The 27,748-nt window shown below is 42.9% G+C and overlaps 1 long non-coding RNA gene across 1 annotated transcript; it reads right to left on the reverse strand.

The window, feature by feature from the left end:
• LOC123376875 lies at window positions 1-27,468 on the reverse strand. The gene is made up of 4 exons (XR_006581978.1): window positions 27,309-27,468; window positions 13,832-14,017; window positions 12,922-13,036; window positions 1-1,063 (listed from the first exon to the last, which is right to left on the reverse strand). It is a non-coding gene; the product is annotated as an uncharacterized LOC123376875 (long non-coding RNA).
• Between the last annotated feature and the right edge of the window lie 280 nt (window positions 27,469-27,748).

Raw genomic sequence — 27,748 nt, forward strand, 5'->3', positions numbered from 1 at the left:
TAAATATTGTTAAGAAGGACACACACCACAGAGAAAGTATCCAACAAAAGTATTTATTTTTTACATAATACATACAAATAGCATGTAGCATATGCTCTGCATTAATATCTGAAATTATTTTCTATGGAACATTTGTTGCTCTCATAATGTTATTCTTCTTCCAAGTGACACAAAAAGAAGAAAATATATAAGAACAACTGGCTTTGCACAATACTGAAAAAGGATTACGCATCTCTGTTTTCTGTCAGTTAAAAAATAAGTTATACTTTCAACAAACAGACTAGAGACAGTGAAATAAATCCATATGAAAATGTTGCACAGATAAGGTTAAATGGTATTAACATTATTTTTACACCCTTTTGCTAAATTTTAACTTTTCTTTTTGGAATGGAATCCACTAGTATTGCAAATATATCACATACTACAAAAATGTAAAAATCACAGAAAATGTCTGTGAAGACTATTTAATATAAAGCTTTGTCCACTGATAGTATTCAGGCTGTGTAAATTAGTTGAGAAGAAAGTTATTCACTTTGTGGACGGCGTTTTCAAATGCACATATGATTTATAGATTATTGCACACAATAGTTACATTAGTAAAACACATTATTTACCATAGTAATATTTTGTCCTAAATTAAGAAAACAATTGTGAAGATTAAGTGAGGCATTAAATTGTATACATGGTGGTAATGTTTACTTATATATTATATTCAGAATTTATTGTGAATATATTAGGTTTAATTATTTTCCTTGTATCGGATATACAGAAACTTGGCATTTTATATAATTTAGCTATATACCTACACACACGCAGAGAAGAACATAGGGCAATATTACTTTTTTTCAGTGCTCTTTTTTCTTTTCAGTGTTACAGATAGTTTCCTGTGTTCTGTCTCAGCTTGGTTACTGATTCATAGCCTAACTGCTAGGTTCAAGATTCCCTTGGACTGTCTCCTCCACTTCTCTTTCCTTCAAGAATTAATACTATTTTCTGACCTTCTGAGAAATGCTCACTGCAATGTGTTGAACTATCCAGATGCACAAAAGAAAAGAAGTGAAAACTAGAAACAATGTAAATAGCTGGGATTAATATCTGTGAATAAGCAAATCATCTTTCAAATCAAACTACACTTAGATACATATTTGTTCTGATAAGAAGAGACTATGTTTTTGTCAAGTGACTGGAATCTACTTTGCTTCTTAAAACTAAGAATATGTACAAGTTAAACAAAGGACTTCTTCTAAGATTGTAGGACTAACACGTAAGAGCAATGCGTAGAAAACCAGATTATTTTATAGTCTCAGATTTAATTCTACTTTTGGAAAGGAGGATCCAACAAGGGGCATCTTATCACAAAAACAAAATTAAAACACTGTTGGAATTACTACTTTAACCATTGTCCCCAAAACATGTTCAAACATATCTAAAACATGACCCTGATCCTGTGAAGATTTACACATGCTTAAATTTTACAAACTGGGAGTAGTCACATTGAAGTCAGAAGGGCCAGGATTTCACCCACAGTGCTTAATAAAGCTAAGTGTGTGCGTAAGCCTTCGTGGGATCGGGGCCCAGGGGAGTAACATCATATTTGGACTCTTGCACCTTCTATACAGTATGAATTATTCTTGTAAACTATGGCTGAGGTATCATGTCCTGCCGAATTTATCTTGTTTTAAAACAATATTTAGTTGCAACTGATTAAGAATCAAATAACTTTTCCCTTTGCAAGGACAGGTAAAAACAAATATTTTGGGATTATAATTCAAAATTTTCGTAAGTGTCAATTAAAAATTAAAAGCATTAAATCATGTTTAGACTTCTGAGCAATTTAATATATTAACATATATTTTGTACAAATCTCTATGAAATACTGAATGAAGTTACCGTTTAATTTTTGTATTACAGGTTTTAAATTTGTATTTGTCTTTTAATTGTTAATTTATTATTTTTGTCTTGCTATTTCATCTACTCTAGTTTACTCTGTTTGTAGACCAAGCTATTTAAAATAGCAAAAATTAGGGATAAAATGATATACTACTAACATACAAGTTACCTGGAATTTTTTACAAAGTGAATTATTATCTCTCTAAGGAACAATACAATCTTAATTTTACTAAATAAAATTAATCTAAATGCAAAGGATGTTCTTTATTTGAATTGAAAAACAATCTAAATTTATACATAGTAATGTGGAGTTCATTTCTAGTTTTAGACTGAATTTTTATACTATTGATTGCTACAGTATGTAATATAACACTTGATACATATCTGATATGCCTTAAAGCATTTTCACATATTAATTTTTAGCCATTATTTTTAGCCATTATCTTTGGTAAGTTTATTATATGTATGTTTATGAAAGCAAAATTGAAATGGTAGGCATGAAAACACTATTTTTTCCTGTATTTATTTTCTTAGTTTGGCAGAATGTACCTCAGCAGAGTTAGAAATCTGCATGCAGCTCTCTGTAATCCTGAGTTCTATTCTGTATTCTATATTCTTTTCTAGGGGGTTCTGTACTGCTCTTTCATGGAAATATGGTTGCTATAGGGGCTGATTCTGCAAGGCTCTGAGAGCACTTAATTCCCACTGACTTTGGGAGGTGCAGGGGTCAAGGGACCTCAGACCCACACAGGATTAAGACATGTGGGGATACAGACTGTCATGGGATAAATCTTGCAAATGGGTATGTGAATGGCCCCAGTTAAGATACTACTATGCTCATGACTAAATTACTCATGTTGCCTTTGCAGGATAGGACTCTGTTGAATTTCTATGCTTGGAAATACATCCCATGTAGAGCAGGTCCTGAATTCCTCACAGATTCAAATATCCTGCTGAAGCCAGTTAGAGTTTTGGATGCACAAGGAATGCAGCATCAAGCCCTGTGTTTTCTCTTTTGGATTCTGAATAGATAAGCTAATGTCTCCATTTTAAATATATTTTCATCCATGTTATTTATTTTTCTACTTCATTGACTATACCTCTCTAAACTACAAACCATAGTCTTTCATGCATTTGTATAGCATCTCATGGTTTGAGAATTATTTTTCTTATCAAAAGGTTTCGTGTTTGTTTTTTGGTCCTGACCTGAAGAAGAGCTCTGTGTGAGCTCCAAAGCTCGTCTCTGACCAGCAGAAGTAGCTCCAGTAAAAGATATTACCTTACCCACCTTGTCTCTCTAGTATCCTGGGACCGACATGGCTACAACAATGCTGCATATAATAACTAATAGTCTATTACAGGGGTAGGCAACCTATGGCACACATGCCAAAGGCAGCACGCGAGCTGATTTTCAGTGGCACTCACACTGCCCGGGTCCTGGCCACTGATCCGGGGGGCTCTGCATTTTTATTTAATTTTAAATGAAGCTTCTTAAACATTTTTTAAACCTTATTTACTTTAGACACAACAATAGTTTAGTTATATATTATAGATTTATAGAAAGAGACCTTCTAAAAACGTTAAAATGTATTACTGGCACGTGAAACCTTAAATTAGAGTGAATAAATGAAGACTCGGCACACCACTTCTGAAAGGTTGCTAACCCCTGGTCTATTATATGTATATTTACCTCAAGTATTACTTCTTAATTATATATTTTGTAATATATAATATTTACTCAGCTGCAAAAACTAATTGTGGTATTTAATGGTGTATGTTCTGATTTTTCTTTAGGTTTTGTATAAATGTGTAAATATAGATATATACATTTTGTAAGAATGTATTTTGGTATAAAAAATAGAAAATATTCCAAATTATGATCAAAACTTCTAAATGAATTAGGCACTCTGGCTTTTAAATCTGCAATTTACTTAAATGAGGGCTATATAATGTAGTAAAACTCTTTCTCTTGGGTAGCAATAGTGCTTTCCATAAAAGCAAACTGCAGTACAAAGGCAGGCTCTGGTAGAGCCTTGATCCTGCAAACACTTAAACACATGATTAACTTTACATCCGTGAGTAGCCCCACTGACTACTCAGCACACTGGGTGTTTGCAGCCTCAGGAAGGCTAGGCTGGTCCCAGTTCAGCACAGATTTACACGGGCTTAACTTTAAATTGATGTCGATGGGACTAAATGGGAAGACTCACAGTGTGTAAAGTTAAGCATATGCGCAAGCGTTTGCAGAATCAGGCTTTTGTATGCAAAATGTTAGGCTGTCTTACATAAAGAGTGACGTGAAAGATTAACCAATAACCACCTACTTGACTATAGGTCACAAGTATGTACTTGTAGATGGATCATATGGCATATGGAGCATTTCTGGGACCTTATTTCTGTCAAACATCAGAGCTCATTCTCTAAGAGCACTGACAATCTCAAGGACAGAGAAGTCACATCTCCTAGAAGCAGCAAAGAATCCTGTGGCACCTTATAGACTAACAGACGTTTTGCAGCAGGAGCTTTCGTGGGTGAAAACCCACTTCTTCGGATGCAAGCCTAGAAGGAGACCTGCAAGGTAGACACATAGCCATAAGAACATAAGAATGGCCGTACCGGGTCAGACCAAAGGTCCATCTAGCCCAGTATCTGTCTACTGACAGTGGCCAATGCCAGGTGCCCCAGAGGGAGTGAATCTAACAGGCAATGATCAAGTGATCTCTCTCCTGCCATCCATCTCCATCCTCTGACGAACAGAGGCTAGGGACACCATTCTTACCCATCCTGGCTAATAGCCATTTATGGACTTAGCCACCATGAATTTATCCAGTTCCCTTTTAAACATTGTTATAGTCCTAGCCTTCACAACCTCCTCAGGTAAGGAGTTCCACAAGTTGACTGTGCGCTGCGTGAAGAAGAACTTCCTTTTATTTGTTTTAAACCTGCTGCCTATTAATTTCATTTGGTGACCCCTAGTTCTTGTATTATGGGAATAAGTAAATAACTTTTCCTTATCCACTTTCTCAACATCACTCATGATTTTATATACCTCTATCATGTCCCCCCTTAGTCTTCTCTTTTTCAAGCTGAAGAGTCCTAGCCTCTTTAATCTTTCCTCGTATGGGACCCTCTCCAAACCCCTAATCATTTTAGTTGCCCTTTTCTGAATCTTTTCTAGTGCTAGAATATCTTTTTTGAGGTGAGGAGACCACATATGTACACAGTATTCATATGGATTTATATAAGGGCAATACTATATTCTCAGTTTTATTCTCTATCCCCTTTTTAATGATTCCTAACATTCTGTTTGCTTTTTTGACCGCCTCTGCACACTGCGTGGACATCTTCAGAGAACTATCCACGATGACTCCAAGATCTTTTTCCTGACTCGTTGTAGCTAAATTAGCCCCCATCATATTGTATGTATAGTTGGGGTTATTTTTTCCAATGTGCATTACTTTACATTTATCCACATTAAATTTCATTTGCCATTTTGTTGCCCAATCACTTAGTTTTGTGAGATCTTTTTGAAGTTCTTCACAATCTGCTTTGGTCTTAACTATCTTGAGCAGTTTAGTATCATCTGCAAACTTTGCCACCTCACTGTTTACCCCTTTCTCCAGATCATTTATGAATAAATTGAATAGGATTAGTCCTAGGACCAACCATTGGGGAACACCACTAGTTTCCCATCTCCATTCTGAGAGTTTACCATTAATTCCTACCCTTTGTTCCCTGTTTTTTAACCAGTTCTCAATCCATGAAAGGACCTTCCCTTTTATCCCATGACAGCTTACATCTACATACATTCACAACATTCTACAGATTGGTCATCTAGGACAAGATCTTCACCTCCACTTTGGCCCCTTTACACCAGGTCAGAGGGACAGAGCAGTGTAAAGCAGCCCTCAAAGCCCCATATCTGGCCAGGAGAGCATTGCCTTGGTGCAGATATTAAAAGACAGCCATGAGGCTGCCCTCCAGTGGTCCCGCTTGCAAGCCCCAGCACAGGGGGCATGCTGGGGGCATGAGGGGGATGTTGGATGATGGGGCAAGCATCCAATGCTCATAGATTTTGGTTAGTGCTTGGCTCATAGGGCAGCCATAACAAATAGACTTGCCCTCTCGAGGGCTATTGGAATTTCACCGGGGGCTTCTCCAGGCCTCAGAGCAGCACAGGATCAGGACAGGAGGGCACAAAAATGGCTTGAGGCTACCTTATGCCCTCCCTTTGGGCTTAGAGGCATAGCACAGAATCTCAATCTTAGTGTTCAACAACACTATTTGTCAGTAGAAGTGTTGTCTGTACTCCAGTAAGGAGAAGATGACGTGTATACATTTTGCCACATTTCTGGATGTCCATAATTAAAGGATAAGCCTGCTTTCCACCCTGGAGCAATGCTGCTATAAGAATCCCACAATAACAAATCTGTGGACCTTAGTTGTCAGGACACTGGTCTTGAACCCAGGCCCATAGGCAGCAGCCTTAGCCGCTGCATCAGACTGGTGCCTCTGACCAACAGCCGTTGTGCTAAAGGCCCCTGATTGGATGGACAGGCAGCACTCTCATTGAGTACCTGGACAATACAAAGGTCTCAGTAGGAAGAGGATGCTATCTGAGGCCTTGTCTACACTACAAGACTATTTCGAATCAACTTAGTTCGAATTTGTGGATTCGACCTTATGAAGTCGAATTTGTGTATCCATACTAAATACACTAATTCGAATTTCTGAGTCCACATTCACGGGGCCAGCGTCGACTTTGGAAGCGGTGCACTGTGGGAAGCTATCCCACAGTTCCCGCACTCCCCGCTGCCCATTGGAATGCTGGGTAGAGCTCGCAATGCCTGCTGGGGGAAAAATGTGTCGAGGGTGGTTTTGGGTAACTGTCATCATTCAACCGTCACTTACAAACGCCCTCCCTCCCTGAAAGCGCCGGCGGGAAATCTGTTCGCGCACTTTTCTGGTCGGTTACAGCGCGGACGCCACAGCACTGCGAGCATGGAGCCCGCTGCGATCATCGCTGCACTTATGGCCGTTGTCAACTCCTCGCACCTTATCGTCCACCTGTGCAACAGTCAGCTACTGAGAAATCGGGCGAGGAGGCTCCGGCAGCGCGGTGAGGAGAGTGGCGCAGACCTCTCAGAAAGCAGGGTACGCCGGGCAGTGGAGATCATGGTGGCAATGGGTCAAGTTCATGGTGTGGAACGGCGATTCTGGGCCCGGGAAACAAGCACGGACTGGTGGGACCGCATAGTGCTGCAGGTCTGGGATGACACAGAGTGGCTGCGAAACTTCAGGATGCGTAAGGGCACTTTCCTTGAACTCTGTGACTTGCTGGCCCCTGCCCTGAAGCGCCAGGACACCCGGATGCGAGCAGCCCTGAGTGTGCAGAAGCGAGTGGCCATAGCCCTCTGGAAACTTGCCACGCCAGACAGCTACCGGTCAGTAGCGAACCACTTTGGCGTGGGCAAATCTACCGTGGGGGTTGCTGTGATGCAAGTAGCCCACGCAATCGTTGAGCAACTGCTCTCAAAGGTAGTGAACCTGGGAAACGTTCAGGTCATCATAGACGGCTTCGCCGCGATGGGATTCCCAAACTGCGGTGGGGCTATAGATGGGACTCACATCCCTATCCTGGCACCGGCCCACCAGGCCAGCGAGTACATTAACCGAAAGGGCTACTTTTCCATGGTGCTGCAAGGACTAGTGGACCATAGGGGACGTTTTACCAACATCAACGTCGGGTGGGCGGGCAAGGTTCATGACGCGCGTGTGTTCAGGAGCTCTGGTCTCTTTAGACTCCTCCAGGCAGGTACTTTCTTCCCGGACCACAAAATAACGGTTGGGGATGTGCAGATGCCTACAGTGATCCTCGGGGACCCAGCCTACCCGCTAATGCCCTGGCTCATGAAGCCCTATACAGGCGCCCTGGACAGTGAGAAGGAACTCTTCAACTACCGGCTAAGCAAGTGCAGAATGGTGGTGGAGTGTGCTTTCGGACGTCTCAAGGGGAGATGGCGGAGCTTACTCACTCGCTCGGACATCAGCGAAAAGAATATCCCCGTAGTTATTGCTGCTTGCTGTGTGCTGCACAATCTGTGTGAGAGCAAGGGCGAGGCCTTTTTGTCCGGATGGGAGGTTGAGGCAAATCGCCTGGCTGCAGTTTACGCTCAGCCAGACACCCGTGCCGAGAGAATATCCCAGCGGGAAGCGCTCTGTATCCGGGAGGCTTTGAAAGCAAGTTTCCTCGGAGATCAGGGTAACCTATGACTCTCCACTTGCTTTCAAGAGAAACTGACCCTGGGCCTGTGTCAGTTTGTGTCGATTTGGATCTGCGGCTACATGCCTTGTTCTCCAAGTTTCCCCCACTTCCAAAGCACGTTTTTAAGCAAAGTAATTGTTACACTCATTATTAATAAATCTTTCTTTTACTTTGCATTTCTGTTCTGGTGTTGAGACATGGACGCATACTGTGCTGGGCACGGTGTGCACTGACGTACAGACCGCTTCCTCCATAGAGGACTGACATCCTCCTGCTCCTACATAGGTCTCTGGGGTGGGGGACGGATGACAGTGGTTCTGCATGAAGGGGAGGGTTTGCAGGAAGGGGCGAGTGGTGCCTTCTTTGCATAGGGGTTTGGATGACGGCAGTGGGCTGCGGGTTTCTGCGTGGGAAGGGGTGATGGGTGTGGGAGAAGGGTGACTATCTGTCCGTGGATGAGGGCTCTTGTTGGGGCTCAGGGCAGCGGATAGGCTCGTGGATCCGTTGCAAGTGCATCGTAAGGGCAGCCTGCCTTCACAGTAATGGCGTGACAGGCGCTAGGACCCTGGACAATTATACACATTACGAAATGAACAGGGGCAGCATACACAACACAGAATGACCCTGGTGCCTACTGACTGCAGTGTGTGTGTGCCCCGCAGTTGATCCTTTCCCCAAGTCTGTACCCTGGTACTGTAGGCTATACCGTGCAAGTATGAAACCCCTGTCCACCCCATACACCGAAAAATCCTCTGACAGGAAAGACATGACGGAAACAGTGATTAACAGCAAACAGCTTTTATTAATCTAATAAACAGTGGGGGGATGAACCTTGGATTTGGGACTGGCTGAGCCTATAAGGGAAGCACTTCTACAAATTTCTAACGTGAGAAGTGCGGGGTACACGGCCGCTCTGCTCTGGTTCAGTGACAGTTCTCACGTCCTCTACCACCCCTCCGTCTTGTACTTTTGGGTGAGGGGGGGCCAGGACTTCTTGGCTGGTGAGGGCGATTGCAGAGACACTGCAGGGGGGCCCTGTCCTCCAGCCTGCGGTCCTGCAGGACATCAACAAGGCGACGAAGCGTGTCCGTTTGTTCCTTCATGAGACCAAGTAGCGTTTGGGTGGTCTGCTGGTCTTCCTGCCGCCACCTATCCTCACGTTCCATGAGTGTGCGATGCTGCTCACATAGGGTCTCCCTCCAGTGTTTCTGCTCTGCAGCCTCTGCTCGGGAGCAGACCATCAGTTCAGCGAACATGTCGTCCCTAGTCTTCTTCTTTCGCCGTCTAATCATTGCCAGTCTCTGCGAGGGGGATGCCGGGGCAGTCCGGGAAGGACCCGAAGCTGTGTGATGGGGAAAGTTAGTGATTTCCTTGTACAGATACATTTTCGCGAACAGTGAACACCGTCTAGTCAATTTCCATGAAGAAGACCGTACCGGACAACAAGTGTCACGTGGTCTCCAGAGAAGCACAACATTTTGGCCTACGCTCTGATTGGCTGCGCCATTGCACAGGAGAGCGGAGAAGTCGGGAGAGAGAGCAGAATCCCTCTAGCAGAGAGTCCTGGTAAGCCTTACAGTACATTATGCTTATCAGTTAACGGATAGCTGTGCCGTCGTGCTAACGGCAATCTGGAAATCAGATACTATGACCCTTTTGCAGCCACTCCCGACACTGCAGGGGAAAGATCAATGTATGCTTTTCCTGTGTGGCCTACAGCACGTGGCTGCTAAGCGCGGGGCTTTGTTATGCAAAGTATAAGTAAACCATTAAGAACAGTAACTATTCGCTAATTGCCCTAATTAGATGCAGCACTTCAGTAACGAGATTACCCTGAGGCGTGTCTCTCGAGTGCAGAAAGAAAGGATGTTAAGGGAAGCACTTCACCGACCGGGACCCTACGCGGCCATGCTGGTAGAGGCGATGGTTCCCCTGTATCTGAGGATGTCGTGGCGTGGAAGAGTGAGCTTCACCGGAGGACCAAATAGGGCACCTCTTCCTCGAAACCTCCTGCGGAGGGTATTTGAGGAACTGTTTGAAGCATTTGTGGAATTGTCCATGGAGGACTATTGTTCCATCCCAATCTGTGTAGACCTACTGTTCGTTTAGTTTCCCTTTAAAAACTTTTAGATATAGTATTTATAGATAGAATTTATATTTTTGGTATACATGTTTTCGAGCAAATAAATATTTTCTTGTTTATACGACTTACTGCCTGATCCTTCCCCTGACTCTGAGTCCGGGTTCACGGCCGGTGAGGGTTGGTAGGGGATCTCTGTGAGGGTGAGGAACAGATCCTGGCTGTCAGGGAAAGCGGCATTGTGTTCGCTGTCGCCTGCGCCTTCCTCCACGGACCCTTCGTCGTCTTGCCCATCGGCGAACATCGAGTAGGAACTGTCCTGGCTCACTATGCCATCCACTGAGTCCACGGTCAGTGGTGGGACAGTGGTGGCAGACCCACCGAGAATGGCATGCAGTGCCTCGTAGAAGCGGCATGTCTGGGGCTGTGCTCCGGAGCGTCCGTTTGCCGCTCTGACTTTTTGATAGCCTTGCCTCAGGTCCTTGACTTTCACGCGGCACTGCATCGCATCCCGGCTGTATCCTTTCTGTGTCATGGCTTGGGAGACCTTCTCGAAGGTCTTTGCATTACGCTTGTTGGAGCGCAGCTCCGACAGCACAGACTCCTCGCCCCACACAGCGATCAGATCCTGGACTTCCCGGTCTGTCCATGCTGGGGATCTCTTTCTATTCTTGCATTGGGCTGACTCCTCTGCTGGAGAGCTCTGCATCGTTGCAGGTGCTGCGGAGCTCGCCCCGATGTCCAGCCAGGACGTCAGATTCAAAGTGCCCAGACAGGAAAAGGAATTCAAATTTCCCCGGGGCATTTCCTGTGTGGCTGGTCAGAGAATCCAAGCTCCGACTGCTGTCCAGAGCGTCAACAGAGTGGTGCACTGTGGGATAGCTCCCGGAGCTACTAAGTTCGATTTGCATCCACACCTAGCCTAATTCGAGCTAGCAAGTACGAATTTAGCGTTACTCCACCTGTCGGGGTGGAGTACCAAATTCGAACTAAGGAGCCCCCTAGTTCGAATTAAATGGCTTCCTGGTGTGGACGGTTGAGCGATTAGTTCGAATTAACGCTGCTAAATTCGATTTAAGATCCTAGTGTAGACCAGGCCTGAGTTACAGACCCAAGCCTGCTGGTTGCTCTCCAGAATACCTGGCACTGCTGTCTTGCCTCCCCAATCCTTGACTTGGCCCCTTGGATTGGATCTTCTGGCTACTGAGCCCTGTGAGAACTCAGACCATTGCCTTAAGCTGCCTCTGAAATGGATTGACTTGCCAGCTACCCAGCCACCTGAGTGCACTTGGCTACTTGTTCTAGACTGTGCCCTACTACGCCTCGGCCACATTAGCACAATGAAGAATAGGAACATTTTATCTGTGCCTACTGAAAAATTTCCTTTCTTTACATAATAAGGTCCACAGTTTTAGCCCAGCCTGAACACAGAGATGGAAATTGACATCCAAAGATTCAGATTTATTTTGTTAGTGGAAATTATCACCTTCCTCTGCAACAGGAGAGGCTGTTTTGGTTTTCTATGTAAAGTGACACAATCTCTAATTTAGGAAAGTAGGATGAAATTGTCCTGCTGCCTGTAGAAGTTGTCTCAATAGATGGGAACTTCAGCGGGTGGGCTTCAAAGTCATGTTCTGAGCCATGCTACAAGGAGGGTGAGTGCATCATTAAGAAAAAAGTGCAAAGCATTCCAATCGTTAAGTGACATTCAGCCTTTTTTCTCTTAGTAAATACATCAGGAGAAAACATTTTGGATATAAGCTCTTGGTGCCGAAAGGATTCCCACAAAGCTGGGGTACATGGAACTCCATGAGCAATATGGGCGTTGGAGTTCAACCTCCAAACTGTGAACATGCTGCAGGGCTGCAGAGTACAGCACCTCTGCAGCAGATAGTTACAACTATTGTCTGGAACAGAGGCTACCACTCCTCTGCATCTCCTTGGGTAGGGGTCCCCAGCCACTGGGCCCATGTAAGTTCAGATACAGTGCACTCCTGTAGCCTGTGCTGATCTGTTCAGGGTTGGTGCGGAGTCCCCCTGCTCAGTATTCAGAGGGTACAGAACCGCCTCCATCTGATGGAGAGATTGGCATCCAATCACTCCCCGCACAGCCCTATCCCGAGACTTTAGTTGTGAAGATGGTCTTGGGCAGCCCCTCAGCGCTTGTATGAATTTCATCCATTTTGTATTAATAAATCTGCCTATCTTATTTTAAAACTAATAAAAACTTGTACATGATAACCTTGTTAACCCAAATAGGACTGGAGTGATGGGATTTATTTGCATAAAAAGGTAGCTTTTAATTTAAGTGGTATACAACAAAGACAATGTAAATTCCAGGGATTGTTAAAGATGGGTCCTACTTACAATATACTAAATTCGTTTCTGTTCATAGTTAAAAATAAGCTGGATGCGGCTAGCCAAAGCTAAGCTGCAAGTAGCATATGGAAGTTATGAAACTTTGCAAAAATGGTTTAAAAAAACATTTGATTACATTTCAACCACTGAAACAAACACAGATACATAGTATAAAATTATTTTTTTTAAATATAAGATTTTGCCCTTTTATACTTCAGTGGATAAAATAGTGGATAACGATTATTCCAAATGTATGAGTTCCTTAGAAGAAGTAATGTTACCTAGTGAGAGTTACTGCTCACTAGAATTAATAAACAAATCAACTCACTTGCAAGTCTTACGATTATGTATTTCTCTTAAGTAATGTAGTTAATGAAGAAAAGTCATATGAGAATAGTTTTTCCTTAGAATCTCATGGACACTCTGGACCAGTCCTGCAAACACTTAAACACATAAGTAACTTTATGTAGGTGAGTAAAGATGGGATTCATCAGGTGAGTAAAGTTAATATTCCAGCAACTACAGATTAATTCTTGGCAGTACTGAGTCTCAAAAACATGATACTCAATAGCTGCAATGTTTGCATGCCTTGTAAAAATAAAGGGAAGGATTTGTTGACTTCTGCCTTCTACACGATTCAGACAGAAGAATGTTAGGTTAGTATTAGAGGGGTGACCCAAACTGAAAATGTCATACATTCTGCAAAATACTAAATTATAACCGTCAAACTTTATACTTAGAAAATATACCATGTTCTAATATTTCAGTTGATTGGCAACATTTTGTTTTCTTTCAAGCAATCATTAGAAGGAGCTTAAAAGAATTAAGAAAAAATAATTTAAAATGAAATATTCATTATTAAATTTAGCAAATTACAGTTCCTGATGATCTTGAATGCCTCATAAAACATTTTAACACTACTTAAAGATAATGGCAGCAGCAATTATTAGCAATGAAATCATACTTAGCATAGTTGTGAATAAGTTTATAGCAAATCATAAGATTTTATGGATCCTGCACAGGAATGAAACTCTAGCTGGAATATATATTATACAAAACAAACTCCTCACCGTTTCAGTAAAGAAATGCTTTTGAGGTATCTTGTGGCTAGGCACTGGGTCATGACCTAGGTCTTGAGAAGCTTGAGTTAGTAGATGTTAGGTTTTTGTTTACCATGGACTTAGACATTTTGTATTATTAAGAATCTGTGGCTTATGAGGACATTCTATTTATCTTACCAGTCTTTTTTGATGGAAATGCCTGAATTTTCTTGGAAACAGGGATTTTATTGTGGATTCTTGGTGCCCCTTGGAGAGGCTTATTTTTCTGGACAATAGTTTTCCTTAGTGTCACCACCCTTTTGATTTCCCAATGGTCAAAGGCTCCCAAGGTCGTGCAGAGTGCATCCTTTTGTTATAATGAACCTAGAATTGTATATAAAAGGCACCAAAAATTTCCATTAGTAATTTAAATATATTTACAGTCATGTATCTCTGTATTAGAATTTTTCTGGTCTGACTAAAAACCTGAAAAAAAGGAAAGGTGTGAGATGTAAAGGCAAATTGCAAGAATACAATTAATATAGCCATATCTTAAAAATCACCATATATGCTCCCATATGTAACTGAAATGAGAATTCTGAAATAAGACTTTCTAAATAAACTTCTGTACCATTTAAAAGTTCAGTGTAATCAGTGATACTGTTTCTTAAACATATTTGCAATGTAAATATTAAACCAATATGCCTTTCTTTTTTGTTTTTTTCTTTTGATTGTTCCCCCCCTAGAAAATGTGGTCATTTAAATGATGCTGCTTCTTTTAAATCCTTGTTGTTGGTTGTCTGTAGTAGAAAGTGTTGATCATTGCTGTGGCTCACTGCATTTTATGAAGATGCTTAACTTGCCTAGAAGATGAATGGCTTCTCTCAGCACTGATCGGAAAGAGCAGAACTCTATGAAGGTTGAACACTCAGTGAGATTAATAAGAATTTTAACTTGAAAATTTCCCTTAAGATTTGCCTGTGTTTGCAATTTCCTTTTGACCTCAGTAGCATCAACTCTTGATTAAATGTGAGAAAACTGTGTCATCCTTCAGGAGTATTTCCATTCTTTATCTTTTCCTTACCTTTTCTAGCAAGATTACATAGAATTCTCTATAAACTTTTTCTCTGCTTAGATGGGAAGTATATTAAATCTACTAAACCACTATCTGAAAAGATGGCTAGCAAAAGGTGTAAGCACAGTTCTTCTTTAATAAATTTTTTGCCTGCCAAACCAGAATAAAGTGTCCAGTTGCTTAATAAGTCATTTATGGGTATTATTACTAAGTTTTCATTAATCATGGTAGACTGTACTTTCATGTTATTTCTTCTGTTTTCCATAATCAGTTCAACCAGTTTTGTATACTGTTAAATGGATTGCCAAATAAATATTATGCCATTCCATAATCTGCAACAGAAGAATTACCGCCATCAGAAATACAAAGATTTCCTGTTTCCAGGACAGGGGTATGGATTTTGCCTTTAAACTAGTGGTTTTACTTGTTTCTGCAGAGATGGTAAAAAATTACAGCAGAATTTATGTGTTTTTTGCAATGTCTTTTCCTTGGCATTGTTCCTCAGAAATAAAATTAAAATGGCCATACATTATTTTTGTGTATTCTTTTTAATTGTTATGATTACATCTATGTTGTTTAAAGGGAAACTATCAGGTTTTAAATCATGTGTTTCAAAAAATATTTTTCCATGTCATCCTATTATGTAAAACTAAAATATTTTATAACTACTTTCCACCAAATATACTTTTGTTTACTTTTTTGCTATTACTTCACTAGGCTTTGAAACTGTGAAGAGACTAGTCAGTTTCACTTTTGCTTACAGCATCCCATAATTTTCACTTCCTACAACTAGTGAACTAGCTGATAAAGCTGTAGAGGACTGCTTATATCCAAATAAAACTGCTTTAATTTAACATTTTTAGCTGTAAACATTTCCAGTAATAGATTTTTGCTTAATTTAAACAGAAACCTAAATTTGATGCATAAACTACCTGGTAATGTCCCTTTAAGCATATGGTGTCTGATCCAAAGCCCACTGAAATCAATAGGAGTGTGAGTATTTCCTTCCATTGACTTCAACAGAATTTGGATAAGACCCTTGAGAAACAATTTTGGCAGATTACACTGTAAGATTTGCAAAATGACAACACCTACTAACATATTTTGCAACTACACAAAACGGTGGCTTATTCTATGAAAATGTAAGGTGGGAATCACACCAATTTTTTTTTTAAGTATGGCTCTTGTTCCACATTACTGCTTCTTGGGTCCAATTTTGCAGTCCTCTATGAAAAAAAATGCCATTGGCTTCAGTGGCAGCTTTGCCTGATCAAGATTTTCAGGGCTGGTCTCTCTTTTTGTATTTGAAATGTTTTCAGGTCAAAGAAGAACTCATTCAGTAATTAAGCTCCTAGGGTACTAGTAAGGACAGAGATACGAGATGATGAATTCTGTAAATCCTCCATTCTTGACAAACCAAGTTATTCCCATCTGCTCCTATTTGCTAGAAGCGCTTATTTAATCTACCTCTGTGATTCCCACAGAGTAGCAATTAGGATTTTATTTACCTTGGATTTACACATTTCATATGTTAAGAGACAGTGGCTTCTGAAAACATTCTCTTTAATTTAGTTGGTTTTGAGGAAATGCTGAATTTTCTTGGAAACCAAGATTCCTTTTCAGTTTCGAGCCTTTGTTGAGCTTTTTGATGATCCAACACATAGCCATAAACAGCCACACAAAGGCAACTGGGATTTTATTGTGCATTCCTGGTGCCCCTTGAAGAGCTTATTTTTCTAGACAATAGTTTTCCTTAGTGTCACCAACCTTTTGATTTCCCAATGGTCACAGGGTTCCAAGGTCGTGAAAAGTGCATCCTTTTGTTCCTCCTAACCTAAAATTTTGTATAAAAAGGCAGCTAAAGGACCCTAAAGTTGGTTAAGACCTGGAAGAGTGCATTTTGTATTGCAAAATTTTGTATGAAGAAATGTTTAAACAATTCCATGCAATTAAATGTAAAGTTAATATTTTCCAAATATGCAGCTACTGGTGGAAGAGTCTTTTTATGTTATCTCTTGCAGCACTTCTAAATATCTGATTTTCTTTAAGTGCAAGAACATGCATGGCTTGAAGAAAAGCTTTTATTATATGTCTGGTTTTAATGACAATTTTTTTTTGTTAAAATACAGTTAAGGTTGCAATTAAAGAAAAGATCTCCTGAAATATGTCCTTTAAAAAACCCAAATGTTTAACTCACTGAGCAGCACCTAAGCAACATTAGCTATAATTATTTTTAAAATTGTTATTTAGTTTTCTAGGATTATTTTAGAAGTTTGATGATGTTGCATTTTAAATTCTATTAAGATGTGTTAAAGCGATGGGAAGTTATATCCACGGCTGACGAGAGGGAAAGAAAAGAGGGACAATTGTATCAGTCTCAAAACGCGAGTAACATCTGTGTAAATAAAGTGAAATGGGAGGGGGTGGGCCCCAAAGAACATGATGTACCAGGCCCCCAACTTTCTCCCAACAGCCCTGGTTATATCTGTTCTTTAACCATTTAGGGTGGTAGCTCTTAGAAGCCCTTCTGTTGTTTCAAAACGAAAATGGAGATTCTTATAGGAGTTTCAGCAGCCCATTATGGAGGTTTTCTAAAAAGACATCAGTGCCTTTTCTTACTGAGGTGTACCTCATGCTGGGAATAAAACCAATTGTTCTGATTTTGAATACTTCTGTGCCTAATATTACCTTATCCCTCTAAAAGGGATACCAATCTCTCTTTAATACTTCAACAACACTGTTCTGTAGCATAAGTCCGTGGCATCTCCCTAATACCATCTGTCTATGAGTGACAGGCCTTTCCATGGGTGGCCATTTCAGGGAGAGGGTACAGGCCTAGTGGAGACTGTTCTAATTTCAGCCCAGAACATCGGAATTCTAGGGAGTGTAATTCTCAGAACTCATGGAAGTTGAAGTGTAATTCTCAGAACTCATTCTCAGCAATGCATTTTGAGAAAGGGGGAGGGTTATTAAATAGCTCCTTCCCCCTTGCACCCTGAGAGAGAGAGAAAGAGAGAGAGAGCTGGACGGATGAGAAAAACAGGACTGACTATTGTTTCCTTCCAGCCAAAAGGCCTGGGAGGGGCTTTTAAAGAGCTTCAAAGAAACCTGGAGAGAGCAACAGCTGCTGGTGGGGACTCTCCTGTGAAGAGACCAGAGTGGCCATGGAGAGTTATGTGGATAAGTCTGGAATGGCTATGCAGAGAAGCCAGGGAAGGTCTGGGGAGAAGGCCTAAGAGACAGGGAAGTCAAGCAAACCTAGGGAATAGCACAGAAACTTGGAGAATGGGGAGAGAGTGAAACAAGGATGCTTGAAGCGGGAGTGGACAGCTGCTTCATTGTTTAGGGTTTCAGGACTGGAGCTTGCAGTAGAGGAAGGACATGGGCTCTCCCTCATGCTTCAGTAATAGTGCTGGTCACAAATTTATCATAAAAATTGGTTTTTGATGGAAAACTGTTTTTTTGACCACATGAAATGTTTAATGAAAAGTATCTGCTTTCTGTGGAAAATCTCCATACCAGCCTGGCCATGGTAAGAGCCACATCACGGTCAGCTGTGGGGAGCCGCGGTGGAACCTCCACCTGCCCTGGGTGAGGGTCCCGGGGGGCAGGTACACAGGCTGGGCGCTGCTCTCAGGCCCCTCCCCCAGGGCAGGTGGAGGTTCCACCGCAGCTCCCCACAGCTGCCCGCACAGCTCTTATCATGGCTGGGCTGCGGCTCCGAGGCCCCACCCCGTGCCAGAGCCGGGTCAGGGAGAGCCACACAGGCAGCTGTGGGGAGCCTGGGTCCCTCCACCTACCCTGGGCGAGCAGGGTGCTGCTTTCGGCTCCCCGGCCTCACTCCAGCTTCTGGCTTGGCCAGGGAGGAGGCTTCAGGAGTTTGGGAGGGAGGCAGGGCCTTGGGCGGGGGGTAGTGGCTCCCGGCCCTTCCACTTTTGGGAAGGCTCCGGTGCCCCTGCCGACCAGGGAGGCCAGCCTATAGAGGGATAATGGAAGCATGAGGCACCAAAACTACAATTTCCATCAGACACTCCAGCAGCATTTCCAAACTGAAGTATTTCAGTTTACAGGTGAAATATTTCAGTATTTTCATTTATGTGAAAAACAATCAAACATTTCCATGGAAAATTTATTTTTTTAAATTGTCATCAAAATTTTCCATGGGGGAGAAATACTATGTTTTAAACAGTTCTATTCAGCAGTGCCACCTTGAGGTGATATACGCTGATCCATCTGTATCAAGAGGAGGGCATCCCTGAAATCAAGAAGCAAAGGCTGCATGGTCTCTGGGAAAAGGGCTTTGTCCAAAGGACTCTTGCTTTGGCCAGACTTTTTGTTACCCTGCAAAGGGAGGAGGTTTCCTAATGTAGTTGGAGGGCTAATTTAAACCAACCAGGCCAGAGTGGGACTAGTTTGCTAACCAGAGAAGCGCTAGATTGCCTGGTGTTAATCAATAGGAATGCCTTCCTGCAAGCATTTTCCACAATTTTTGATGACCTTCGTCATCAGGGATTAAATTAACTTAGAATATTTCCCGGACCCCCTCATTCCTCCCCCATTCTCTGACTACCAGACAAACAAAAAGCTACTCAAGGAAACTCCTTAACTGTATCATGTTGTTTTCATACATTTTTTCTTCTCTGACCTTGCTCCTGATATCAGTTGCAGTGTATCTTCCCTTCCCGATCCAGGATCTCACATATGGCTCAGCATTGAACTTTGTGAGAGGTGGTCCTACCAAGCTAATGAAAAGTAGCGTTGATATGGTCTGCACTTTCAGAGATGATCACAAAAGGGGTCACGATGCACTTTACAAGAGATTTTATGGGAGCTGGCATTGCCTTCTGGTCATTGTCCTTGTACTCTCTGAACCCACATACTACCCCTCTCTCATCCAATTTCTACCTACAGCAGAGAGCCTGGACTTCACATTCTCCTTGGAGTATGTCGGCATCCTGTGGCCAGTTCCTAGGATATAGATTTGACAGCAGCAGCAAGTTGCTCACCTGTTTCATCTATGAGCCTATGCTGCAGCTGGTTTGCCAAACTTCCGTAGAATTGGGATTGGTCGATTGAAGTGATGCCCCTTGTGTTTGTGTTCAGCGCGATGCCCTGAAATTTCATCACAGCTTTGGCTTCTTGCACAAGCCTCTCTTGCTCCCCTGGTCCTTGCATTCTCTGCTCAAAAACACAAATCTGCCTCAGAATTTTGACTTGTGCACTTTGGATATTGATTTCCCTGGACTATAGCTCAAGTGACAGTTCCGTTAACTCTTGTAGAGTATCAGAAAAATATGCCCAGGTTGAGTACATATGATGTATAGGTCACGTATTCTGGAGTCTACTGAACATGTCTTTTTCTTTACCTTGTGTTTCTGCAGACTACTGGAAGTGAAGAAAGCGAGCACAGTAATTCTTCCAGACTGCTGTCACTGCATGGCTAGTTGATGCAACCCATCATGTTTCCAGAATGTGCCCAGTTTTCAAGATTTCTACATGCAAAGTTGCTGCACATTCTTGAAGTTCCCTTGCACTTTTAGGGGAGACATAGTACAGAGAGTACAGTTTGTTTGTCCATAAACACTTTAAAGTGGTTGACTCCATGAACATCCTGCACAATGTCATGAACAGAGAGTTTTAATCAGTGGACAGAGCAGTGCCAATTACCTTTGAAAAATACAACTGTATCAGAGTAGCCACTCTGCTTTTCTGACCTAGCATGACTGCAGCTCCATCACAAGCAAGAGCCACCAAGTGCTCCTTCAAGTAAGCCTCTGTGAACCCCACTGCAGCCAACTTTAGCAGCAAGATTCTGGCAGTGGTTGAGGCATCAGTGGCTGGAAGTTCAGTTAGGTCAACAAACATGTTTACAGGCTGCTCCATTTCCTCTGTTGCAAATGGTATGTAGGTGGTAAGAGTGGAAGCCTGGCTCAAAGTAGTTGACTCATCAATCGTTACTGTGATTTTGCACTTACAAAATATTATATTTCAAGATATTTTTTCTTCATTTCCTCCGCAATGTGCTGCTGTATGCTACTGCAGGCAACGTTTCAGTGCAAAATTCACCCCATATTTAGTGCGTTTAACTTCAGATCAATTTCTGTTTCAAAATCATAGGACAAATAATTTTGTTTCGCCAGTTTGTAACAGAGTACGGAATACTCTGCACATAGCTTCACTATGCTGTGACTGCCCTTGCACTTAACATGCTGTCAATTTATCTTTCTCTGCCTCACTCTGAATATTTTCTGCAGCTTTGTGACTCTCTGAGACTTTGTGCTCATATATCTTTTTCCTCAGACACTTCATTTGTTTTAATTTGCTGTCCCCATAGCTTGAAATATCAGAATTAGCCCAGGCTTTAACAATCCTCAAGCCATGATCTCTGCTCATATCTCCAAGAGACAGTACTTTTGAGCAGATGTTGCAACCCAGCTTACCTTTTCTAACATTTAGCCACATTTTTTTTTCCGCAAAAATCTTTTTTTTGGGAGGGGGGGGCGGGGAGTGTTCTGGTTCATCATCATGTACTTCTTGCTCGTCAGGGATGCTGTGCACTGCTTCTTCATCCTTCAACCTAACGCATGTTAGTACAGAAGACGAATAGAAGACTGCCTTTTGAACCCGCTATAGGCATTTTGAATATTTGGTAATGCCATTTTGTTGGACCAATGCTCTCACAACCTTTCAACATCCTGGACCAGTATGTAGTCATCTATCTTAATGACATACTTTGTTTTCAAATAACTCTGAGCAGCATTGTTACCACATTTGTTCAATCCTGGAAAGACTATGAAAGCAAAGTCTGTACATTAAATTGGAAAAATGTACCAGGCTTTGACCAATTCTTCACAGAATATTTGGGTTATATCCTTTCCCCAAAGGGCATTAAGATGGATCCCCCAGAAGGGGGAGGTCATCCACAGCTGAGCAGTGCCCAGGTCCCATTGGGAATTACAGCACTTTCTGGGCTTTGCAAATTTTTACCAGCAATTAATTCCTGGCTTCTCAAGGCAAACAACTCACATGACAAATCTTCTCTGTAAGGCTGTTAAATTTGTTTGGATGCCTGAAACTCACCATGTCTATGACCAGCTCAAAGCCACTTTCACCATCACTTCCATTCTAGCACATCTGGACCCGGCCCAAGCATTCACACTGGAAGCCAATGCATACAAGTAGCATCAGGGCCCCCATTCTCCTCTTCAGGCAGGCTCCCCTGCCAGCCTTCCATGGCGCACCATGGTCAGAAGCTCTCATGATGGGGAGGGATAGCTCAGTGGTTTGAGCATTGGCCTGCTAAACCCAGGGTTGTGAATTCAATCCTTGAGGGGGCCACTTAGAGATCTGGGGCAAAAACTGGCCCTGCTAGTGAAGGCAGGGGGCTGGACTCGATGACCTTTCAAGGTCCCTTCCAGTTCTAGGAGATTGGTATATCTCCAATTACCACCATCTGGAGGATGATAGGGTTATAAGGAATTGCAAGCATAGATTTGTCAAGAATAAATCACACCAAACCAACCTAATTTTCTTTTTTGACAGGGTTGGCCTAGTCGATGGGGGGAAGCAGAAGTCGTGATATATCTTGATTTTAGTCAGGCTTTTGACACAGTCTCACAGGACATTCTCATAAGCAAACTAGGGAAGTGTGATCAAGATGTTAATATAAGGTGAGTGCACAACTGGTTGAAAGACTGTATTCAAAGAGTAGTTATCAAGGGATCTCTGTCAAACTGGAAGGGTATGTCTAGTGGGGTCTTGCAGAGGTCAGTCTTGGGTCTGGAACTATTCAATATTTTCATTAATGACTTGGATAATGGCATGGAGAGTGTGCTTGCAAAATCTGCAGAGGGCACCAAACTGGGAGGGGTTGCAAGCATTCTGGAGGAACACGATTAGAATTCAAAACAACCTTGGCAAATTGGAGAACTGGTCTGAATTCAACAAGATGAAATTCAGTAAAGTGCAAAGTACTTCATTTAGGAAGGAAAAATCAAATACACAACTACAAAATAGGGAACAACTGGCTAGGCAGTGATGGATTCTCCCATCACTTCAAAAGAAAAGCATTCAGCTAGTACTGACTTAAGTTTTGGATTTATTTGTTTTTATAGCTTCTCACATGGGAAACGAGTCCAGTCCTGTATTTGCAAATGCAACTGCATGTCTTGCAAACGTAGTCATCATTGAGGGGAGGGTTTGAGGAGCTGACCTTACGACATGCTCTCTTCTCCTGCAAAGACCTCATGCACCACTCCTCAAAAGAGGACAAGGCCTCATGGCACAGACCTCTTCATCTATGTCTGTCCAGTGCAATGTGTTTCCAGGTTTTGATGTCTATCTTTCATGCTTTGAGGTTGGCCTTTAAGGTGTCTTTATATCTGAGGTTGACTTGACTTTAGAGCAGGTTTCTGTGCTCAGCTAACTGTAGAACACTGCTTTTGGTATACAAGAAACCTCCATGAAGACTATGTGAAGTTGAGTCTTGATAAGAATATTCTCAATACCAGGGATTTGGCATCTCTCAAGGACTTCTGTGCTGGAGATCAGACTCTGAGTCACTGTAGATAGAATCAACCCCCATCCAATCTAAACTGAATGTGTATGCTTCTATTAGAGTCCTGCAATGTGAACAAGAGCAAGGCTGCGAAGACAATGGCAAAGAGGACTGGAGCCATTATGCTTCCTCGTTTGGTGCAGTTGGTTACAAGGAAGGCTTCTGATGAGTCACCCCACTCCATCACCCTAGCCATCGTGCCATCATGAAATGAGCAAATGACAGCAATCATCTTCTCTGGACAACCACACTTATGAAGACGTTTCCATGGGCCCTCACAATCCAGTGTTGAAGGCCTTGGTCAAGAAACAAAATGTACAGGTCCTTGTTCTGTTCACTAGCCTTCTCTTGTATTTGTTGGGCTGCAGAAATCTCCATAGTGCCATGGCCAAAATGAAAGCCACAGTGTGACTCTGGATGCATCAAGTCCACTAGGCATAGGGTGACCAGATGTCCCAATTTCATAGGGATAGTCCCGATATTCAGGGCTTTTTCTTATATAGGCACCTATAACCTCCCACCCCCATCCTGATTTTTCACACTTTCACCCTAACGAGGCGAGAGACGAGCCTGTTGAGGACAAGTAGTGCAAGGATCTTTCCTGCTATAGACAGCAGTGAGATTCACAGTGGTTGTCACAGCTTCCCTTCCTCTTGTATAGATGGACTATGAAGGCATCTGTATACTTCTGGGGCACAATACTGTGTTCCCATATAGTCTTGAAAAGACTGGTGAGTTTCCTGACCAGGTGGGCCTCAGTAACCTTGTCTACAGAAGGATCCATGGACAGCTCCTCCAGGACAGGATGCTGTGGGAGTGAGCTGATGGCTTCATAGAACATAATGGATTGACAGTTGTTTGCCTGTTGGAAGACTAGGTTGGTAACAGTGAGATTGAACTTGGCACTCTTGGAAGAAGCTGGCCATTGGAATTTGACCTTCCAATGCCATGATGGTCTTGTGCCCTGCTCCATGTATCAGAGTCAACTCCCACACAAGCAGTAAAGTCTCCAAGCACAAGTTTGTCCTGGTGTGGCACCCCTCTGATGACCCTCCTGAGATTTTCATAAAATGCCTCCTTGATTTTGTCTGTATGAATCATTGTCGGTGGGTAGGCGCTGATGAATGGTGGCATACTGATCTCTGGGTAAGTTGATGCAGAGTACCATTAAGTCAGTCATTTCCCTTGGGGAGCGACTCGAGTCAAACTTGCGGGCAATGTCAGACCATATGCTGACCCCTAGCCCCAACTGTCGTGGCTCATCCTTGGCCTTGCCAATCCAGTAGTAGGTGTAGCCTACTTCCACTTCCTCAAGCTGGGATTCATCAGCAAGTCTGGTTTCACTGAGCCTAGGCACTAGTACTGCTGAAAATGATCTGGGAGTTATAAGTGGACCACAAATTGAATATGAGTCAACAATATGATGCAGATGCAAAAAAGGCTAATATAATTCTGGGGTGTATTAACAGGAGGGTTGTATGTAAGACAGGGGAGGTAACTGTTCCACTCTATTCAACACTGGTGAGGCCTCAGCTGTAATACTGTGTCCAACTCTGGGGACCACACTTTAGGAAAGTTGCGGACGAATTGGAAAGAGTCCAGAGGCAAACAACAAAAATGGTAAAAGGTTTAGAAAACCTGACCTATAAGAAAGGTTAAAAAAATGGGAATGTTTAGTCTTGAGAAAAGAAGACTGAGGAGGCACCCAATAACACTATTCAGATACATTAAAGGCTATAAAGAAGACAGTGCTCAATTGTTCTCCATGTCCACTGAAGGTAGGACGAGAAATAATGGGCTTAATCTGAAGCAAGGGAGATTTAAATTAGATATTAGGAAAAACTTTCTAACTACAAGGGTAATTAAGCTCTGGAATAGGCATCCAAAGGAGGTTGTGAAATCCTGTCATTGAAGATTTTGAAAAACAGGCTGGACAAACACCTGTCAACAATAGTCTAGGTTTACTTAGTCCTGCCACATCACAGGGGCTGGACTTGATGACTTATCAAGGTCCCTTCCAGACTACATTTTTATTATTCAATTGTCCTTAGTAAGGCAAGAAAGTGTCCTGAATGGGCCAGTTGAAGTCGTTAGTGTTTTCTTCAGAGGGCTTATACGTTGTAGATCAGATTTGCTACATATTGTTGACCTCTACTAATTTATGTGTATCATTATAATGATACTTGATTGGTAGTCTATTGCTCACCTTGAGTCAACTCCAAGACAACCAGTGCAAGCAGCTACAGCCATAGTTGGTACACAGCTAAAGCATGTAATAAATCTTTAAAATCCCACAGTTGTTCCAGAAGGCTGCAAAATTATAAACAGGGTACTTATTCTCTAAAAAAAAAGAAGACAGGGGCAATTCTTGGTATTATATAGTGGTGAGCCTTACCTTGATACTTGGAATCTAAGGATAAAATAGTCCAATACTTGGATAAGGCTTACTTGATAAGATCACACCAATACTGATTTTCAAAGGCAAAATTATGCCTCCCTGACTTGATTCAAGCTAATAAAATAGTAAGTACTGGAGACCTAGGGGATAAAATATACTTGGATTTTCAAAAATTTTTTACTAAGGGCTCTCATAAAAGATTTAGAGAAGATAAACTGATGACAAAGTAAAGGGCAAAGTATTGTCGTGGATCAAAAAGCTGGTTAGTGATAGGAAACAGTCATACAGAATGGCTGCTCCTCACAATGGAGATGAATAGCTTTGCCTCCATTGGTATTGGGGCTGATGCTGTTTAAATATATTTGGAGAATGTGAACAGCAAGATAGTGATGTTTTCTGATTTCACAAAGTTGTTTACACTAAATGGATTGTAGAAAATATAGAAGAAAGTGAGAAGTTCCATATGTAGATGTGTGGCTAGGGCACCATGATGGTACAAGAACTCTACTGGGAGTTTGTCCCTGTTCAGGGCCGGCTCCAGGGGTTTTGCTGCCCCAAGCAGCGCGCGTGCAAAAAAAAAAGCCCGAGATCGCAATCTGCGGCAATTCAGCGGGAGGTCCTTCTTTCCGACCGGGAGTGAGGGACCCTCCGCCAAATTGCCGCCGAATACCTGGACCTGCCGCCCCTCTCCGGAGTGGCTGCCCCAAGCACCTGCTTGCGAAGCTGGTGCCTGGAGCCGGCCCTGTCCCTGTTATAACCATCAGTGCCCAGCCACCAATATAGTTGCACCCCTTGTGTAAACAAGATAAACTGCTATAAGCAATTTGCATCAATGCTGTTTATTTCTGTTTGAAACTGGGCTAAAATGCACTGGTGCAAATCATAATTTATAGCAGTTTCCCTGCTTACACTGGGATTTGCACTGGGGCAGCCAGGGCCGGCTCCAGGCCCCAGCACGCCAAGCGCGTGCTTGGGGCGGCATGCCGCGGGGGGTGCTCCGCCGGTCGGGCGGCAGGCGGCTCCAGTGGACCTCCCGCAGGCGTGCCTGCGGAGGGTCCTCTGGTCCCGTGGCTCCGGTGGACCTCCCGCAGGCATGCCTGCGGATGCTCCACTGGAGCTGCGGGACCAGCGGACCCTCCGCAGGCACATCTGCAGGAGGTCCACCGGAGCCGCGGGACCGGCAACCGCCAGAGCGCCCCCCCGCGGTGTGCCACCGTGTTTGGGGCGGTGAAATTGCTAGAGCCGCCCCTGGGGGCAGCTACCTCAGTGGGTGGCCACTGATGGTTGAAACTTCGTGTAGACACGGCTTAATATTCAATCTGGATATTGTGATACAATGTCTTGTATGGTATGTTTCAAAAAACTGCTTGCAGAGCTAAATAAGCAGAGTGAAAGAGAAATTAGAAATGACAGGAAAAAAATGGGTTCTTGGAAATAAGATGGAGAATCACTGAGGCCAAGGTACAAGAAGGCTGTTCTAGATGGCAGAAGCTGCAAAAGAGGAGGCCTCTCCAGTTCCAATAGAACCTAGTGAGGTGGGACCGAGATTACCAGGGCTAGATGAGCTGCTAAATCGATGAGATGAGTAGATGAGAAGGGCTGAGCAAATCCATGGAGGAGTTTTTAGGAAATGGCAATTACTTACTAATCTTCAAATGAATGTGGGAGCCAGTTGAGCTGTCTGAGCATGGCAGTAGTGTGGCTGCATTTCTCTGTAAACAGGGCCCTGGACAGCTTCATAGATTAGGGTTGGAAGAGATCTCAGGAGGTCATCTAGTCCAGGGGTTCTCAAACTGGGGGTCAGGACCCCTCAGGGGGTCATGAGGTTATTACATGGGGGGGGTTGCAAGCTGTCCACCTCCACCTCAAATCCTGCTTTGCCTCCAGCATTTATAATGCTGTTAAATATATAAAAAAGTGTTTTTAATTTATAAGGGGGGGTCACACTCAGAGGCTTGCTATGCGAAATGGGTCACCAGTAAAAAAGTTTGAGAGCCACTGATCTAGTCCAGCCCGCTGCTCAGCACAGGCTGTGCCTGTCGTCACTCGTGGGCCCCCATTTCCACACGAAGGCGTCAGTGCAGG

Source organism: Mauremys mutica, chromosome 9, assembly GCF_020497125.1.
Source record: "Mauremys mutica isolate MM-2020 ecotype Southern chromosome 9, ASM2049712v1, whole genome shotgun sequence".
NCBI lineage: Eukaryota > Metazoa > Chordata > Testudines > Geoemydidae > Mauremys > Mauremys mutica.